Source organism: Arachis hypogaea, chromosome 3 (assembly GCF_003086295.3).
Source record: "Arachis hypogaea cultivar Tifrunner chromosome 3, arahy.Tifrunner.gnm2.J5K5, whole genome shotgun sequence".
Lineage (NCBI taxonomy): Eukaryota > Viridiplantae > Streptophyta > Magnoliopsida > Fabales > Fabaceae > Arachis > Arachis hypogaea.
In genome coordinates, this window is record NC_092038.1 from 112,592,154 (window position 1) to 112,598,502 (window position 6,349).

Sequence of the window (6,349 nt, forward strand, 5' to 3'; positions counted from 1 at the left end):
ACAATAGAAGTCATGGCATACTAGTGGTATAAAATTTCTAACATAGGGGATGAGAGTGGGTAATGGAAGTATCAATACAAGTTCATGCCAATGCAAATGGAGTGCAAGTATCATAAAAGATTGGCATTGGCAGATAATTAATATCATCCCACAGTGTAAAACAAGTTACCAAAATAAATTTAAGAAAAGATGCAACAGTAGAATAAGAATTTTTTTTTAACACCAATGGAAAAATAAAAAAAATTCAAAAAAGAAAATAAAAACAATATGCACAAAATTAAGATGCGATGAATGAGATATGCAAATAAATTAAGTAAAATAAAATAAAAGATAAGAAGAATGAGAAGGGAAAGAAGTAAAGTAAGAAAGAAAGAAGAAAGAAGAAAAAATAGAAGAAATTAGGATTGGGGAAGAAAAGATAAGATATTTGGCAAATTAGGATAAGCTGTGCAGCGCAAGCAACGCGGACGCGTGGAACACGCGGTCGCGCGACTTGCGCTGATACTGATTGACGCGATCGCGTCGGTCACATGGTCGCGTGACACAATTCATGCTACTGGCGCGAGGGCAGCCTCGCACTCGCACAACTCTCTGTTCAAATTATTATTAGTGCCAAATTTTAAGTGACGCGATCGCATGGGCATGCGATCGCGTGAGTGGGCTCTAGAAGAATGTGATGCGGTCGCGTGGGTCACGCGGCCGCGTGGATAGAATTGTGCATTAAGCACCAATCCGGCACCACTCTCGCACAACTTTCGGGTGTGCACCACCTTGACGTCGAAATCTTGGTCACGCGGCCGCGTGGGTCACGCGGTCGCGTGGGAGGCCATTATTCCCATGCGACGTGGACGCGTCAGCGACGCGGTCGCGTGGGTTGATTTGTGCCATTGGCACGCCTCCAGCCACGCTCTCGCGTGACTCTCTGTTCGTTTTTTATTTTCTCCCCTCTCCTCGCGACGCGGACGCGTCGCTGATGCGGTCGCATCGCGTGGCCCCTTTTTTATATATATATATGCAAGTATGCAGTATGCAATGCTAATATGAATGTTATGCAAAATTCCAGGTTCAATACAATAAAATAAAATAAAACTTGAAAACAAATAAAACTGAATAAAAATGAAAAAGGAATGATCATACCATGGTGGGTTGTCTCCCACCTAGCACTTTTGGTTAAAGTCCTTAAGTTGGACGTTGATTGAGCTTCCTGTTATGGCGTCTTGTGTTTAAATTCTTCCAGAAATCTCCACCAATGCTTGGAATGCCAATAGCCTCCGGGGTCCCACACTAGGCATGTGAAGCTTCTGAGCAGCTTCAAACAGATTTTCAGGCCCCCTGGGTGATGAATATCAGAATATTTTCCGAGATCCCAAATTTTGGTTCCAAATCCGCTTTCGTTTTGATCTATACTTATCCATTTGGGCGGTTTGGAAATTAAATTCTCACCATGGTGACCAAACGTTCTCCGTGATCCACTCAATTGAGCATGATACCAATCCTTGCACTTCGAGTTGAAGCGTGGAACCTTATTGAACCTTGTGCACCGACTCTGAGTATGAGCCATTTCCTTTTTACTCTTGAAGCCGCAGAGAGCTCTAAGCTGGCCATCTGTTTCAAGCAAACCATATTCAAGTGGAATATTGAAGATAAAAGACAAGGATTTTACCCACTTGTAGTTTGTGGTGGGCGGTAACGGCCTTGGGATAGGTGTTTCCAGTGGTTCTGTAAGTTCTACTCACTTATAAGCTTCTATGAGTTCTTCCACTTCAACCATCTCTTGATCAGAGCCATAAATTTCTCCCTCATCTTCGCTCAAGTCATATATTGGAGGTTGAGAAAGATCTACCTTAGCATCATCTTCATATTCACTTGGGGAAGATTCTTCTGTCTCAAAGAAATCACTTGTGGATGCAAGTTCACCCCTAAGAAAACAGGACTCGTGATCATCATCATCATGGAAACCTGTGTCCTGGGTTATTCCGTTCAGTTCTTCATAAGATATTTGCATTGGAGGCGGTGCAAAATCCTCCTCAGTGTCAATTGTAACATCCTTGACGGAGTTCTCCACAACAACCGACTCTTCTTCTTCTACAATGACAGCTTTCTCTGCTTGTTCTGGTACGAAGTTATGCTCTATGCTGTTCACTGGAGTTTCTTGTGTCTTCTTCACAACACGTTCTTCATTAGATTCTCCACATAAGGCCATGGGGGTCTATTGAGGGGCTGAGTGTCTGGAAGATAATTGTTTTAACTTCTCCACCATTGCTTGCTCCAGTTGATGAAGGAGTGCGGTACATTGTTTCATTGATTCTTCGAGGCTAACCCGTGATTCTGACTTTGATGGATATGGGTAATGTGTATGGGGGAGTGGTGGTTCCTGGGCGTAATTGGATTGGTATTGGGACGGATAAGGATCGTATGGTGGCGAATGGCGAAAAGAAGCTTGTGAGTGTGGTGGTTCGAGGTCATGTTGAGAGGATGGTTTATAGGCACGGGGTGGGGCTTGTTGGTAGTTACAAGGTTGTCCACCATATCTTTCAGTAGGGTATGCATTGTAGAATGGTCGTTGTCCATGATATCTTGGAGGGTGTTGTTGCCTAAAGGGTTGATTAGATCCTCTTGACTCCATCCATCCTTGATTGGTCTGACCTTGATGCATATTCCTGCTGTGGTTTTTGTTTCCTTCAACAAAGTTAGAACTAAACTCAAAGCGAGAGGGGTGAGAATTCATAGTAGTTATCAGAAATAAGGGGGAAAAAGGAGAAACAAATAAACAAGTAAAAGAAAATTTTTTTTTAAGAAAAATATTTACAATAACCAATAATAAGGCACACGTTTGCAATTCCCCGGCAACGGCGCCATTTTGACGTTGGGATTTTTGCTAGTAAAGAATTATTAAAAATATTCGCGTTGTAGATACAGCTTCTAAACTAATAGAAATCCCTTCGTGCAAACGTTTTGGTTGTCACAAGTAACGAACCCCTTTAAAAATTGTTAACTGAGTATTTAAACCTCGGGTCGTCTTCTCAAGGAATTGCAGGGAGGTATGTTCTTATTATTGGCTATGAAAAAGGTAAAATTGGGGTTTTGGAAGTAAGGGGGCAGTATGTTGCACAAAAAATAATAAGAAAAATAAATAAATAACTATAAAATAAACTCTTGGCAAGGTATGGGAACTGGAAGTCCTATCCTTATCAATTGTGATGAGAATTGGATTTTTAATCCCACTTTGTTAACCTCTAACTATGAAGGTAAGTTAAGTGGATGAATTAATTCCAATTTTCAATCAACAATGAGTTTGATAACTCAAGGGTCACCAATTATTTAACCAAGGCCAAAAGGAAAGGAAATTGAAGCTGCTGGAATAAAAATGCCTTTAGATGGGAAGCAATAATCATGTAAATAAAAGAAAGCAATATTAAACTGAAATACCTTAAATAACATTAATTAAAAGAGTAATCTGTAACATGGAAGAGTTCATAAATTAAATTGGGATAAATAAAAATAAAGAACCTGGGATTGAGAGTCACTCCTAAAACTAAGAGAAGTCCTAAATCCTAATCCTAAGAGAGAGGAGAGAACCTCTCTCACTAAAAACTACATCTAAAACTATGAAAAGTGAATTATGAGTGCCTGATCTGAATGGATGCAATTCCTCTACTTTATAGCCTCTAATCTGAGTTTTCTGGGCCAAAAACCGGGTCGAAAACAGCCCAGAAATCGCTGGAGAAGAAATCTGCCACGCTGGTTTTTCATCACTGCGACGCGGCCGCATGGAGCACGCGGTCGCGTCGCCTAGCATCAGGGTCACTATGGCATATTATATATCAAATCAAAGCCCCGGACGTTAGCTTTCCAACGCAACTGAAACCGCGTCATTTGGACCTCTGTAGCTCAAGTTATGGTCGTTTTAGTGCGAGAGGGTCAAGCTGACAGCTTTGCAGTTTCTCCAACTTTTTGTATTCCTTCCACTTTTGCATGCTTCCTTTCCATCCTCCAAGCCATTCCTGCCCTATAATATCTGAAAACACTTAACACACATATCAAGGCATCTAATGGTCATAAGAGAGGATTAATAATAAGCAAATATAAGATCAAAGAAGCATGTTTTCAATCATAGCACAAAATCAGGAAGGAAAATGTAAAACATACGAATTGTATGAATAAGTGAGTAAAGAGTTGATAAAAACTACTCAATTGAGCATAAGATAAACCATAAAATAGTGGTTTATCAGTCAACAATGAGTTTGATAACTCAAGAGTCACCAATTAATCCACCAAAGCCAAAAGGTGGAAAAATCTAAATTATTTATATCATAAATAAGAGAAACAAATCATAGATCTGAAAGTACCTCAAATAATATTTATTAAGAAAATCATAACATGAATGTCATTAAGCCAAATTGGCAACATATATAATTAAAAATAAGAGAAGTCAAAATAAAGGAATATTAAACGTGGATCTCAGAAGAATTATAAGTTGAAATAATAATAAATCCTAAATCCTAAGAGAGAGGGGAGAATCTCTCTCTCTAAAAAAACTACATCTAATCCTAAAATTATGAATTATGAGAGCATGTTGAGTCTCTGCAAGTTTCTTGACTTTAATCTGTGTTTTTGGGCCGAAAACTGGGTTGAAATACGGCCCAGAATCTCTGCCAGTGACTTTTGTAATTCTGCAGATCGCGCACGTCACGCGTCCGCGTTGTCCACGCATTCGCGTCCTTCGTGCAGCTTCCAATCCGCGCGGTCACGTCAGGCACGTGATCGCATCACTCTGATTTCTTCCATTTCACGCGGTCGTGTGAGCCATGCGACCGCGTGACTTCTCGCTGGTCATCTCCTCAATTCCTTGTGTTCCTTCCATTTTTGCACGCTTCCTCTTTATTCTCTAAGCCATTCCTGCCCTATGAAGCCTGAGACACTTAACACACAGATCAAGGCATCGAATGGTAATAGGAGAGGATTAAGATTAGCTAAATTAAGACCAAAGAAGCATCTTTTCAATCATAGAACTAAACTAGGAAGGAATTGTAAAATCATGCAAATCATATGAATAAGTGGGTGAAAAGCTTGATAAAATCACTCAATTAAATATAATAAAAACCATAAAATAGTGGTTTATCAACAGCTCCTCGCACTTGCTTTCTCTCCCTCCTCAACGGCGGTTCCTGGACAGATCGGTGGTGAACTGGACGCGGCGAGACTGTGATGCGATGGGACACGAATAACGAGCTCCAGGCCGGCGGTAGCATCCCCTCCCCTCGGCTCACCCTTCTTCCTCGTCTCCCTCTCCGCTTCGCTTTCTCTCTTTTTTAGTATATGCTACTACTATGTATAGTGTTTTGTGTGCTACTTTAGGAAGAAAGGGAAAGGGGGTGGCAGCTATGTTTAGGGTTATAGAGTGTGGGTGTGTGTGTTAAACTAAAATTAGGATTAGAGTTTTAATTTGGAGATTTTTGGGTGGTTTGGTAATTTTAATAAAAATTAGGAATAATATAATAATTGAAAACCAATTTTAATCCAATAAAATTATATTTAAAAGAAAGCACAATTTATTCATAAACTTACAAATTATTTTTAAACAATTACTCTAATTCAAGAATTAGAGATAATAAAATCAATTTCCTTTAAAATCATAAAATAAAGTTCAAAATCTTATTATTTAAATTAAAGCATATAAAATCCTTATTATTATTCAATTACTAAACCTTTAAATCATAAGTAAAAAATTACCTAATTTATATATATAAATATCTTAAATTATAATCTTAAATAAATATAATAAATGATAAATAATTTATTATTTAATTTTCAAAAAATTCGGGGTCTTACAGATATATTGTTGAAACCTGCCTTCGACAAGCTCAAGTTAGATGAAAAGGAGCTGAGGGCTTATCCATCCGATTAGGAGATATGCTCTTCTAAACTCTTAGTTTCATCTCATTACATACTACTTTTGGTAAGGGTACGAAATCAAGAACCTTAAACGTTAACTACAATGTGATCATTGTGACATCACCCTACAATGACTTAATAGGTCGGACAACTTTAAATCGGCTAGCTGCAGTTGTTTCTACACCTTACCTATGCATGAAATTTTTTACCTCAGAGGAAATTGCCACTGTCAAAGAAGATCAGAAGTTAGCAAGAAAGTGTTATAATGAAAGCCTAAACCTAAGAGGCAGTATAAAGGTAAGCAAGTCAACACTATTGAACTCGGCAGTGTTCGAGCACGAAAAGAGCTACAACCACAACCCGACGGAAAAATTGAAGAGGTTCAAATCGGAGATCAGGCAGAAAAGACAACAAACATCGGGGCTAACCTGATGAAGGATTAAAGGCAAAACTT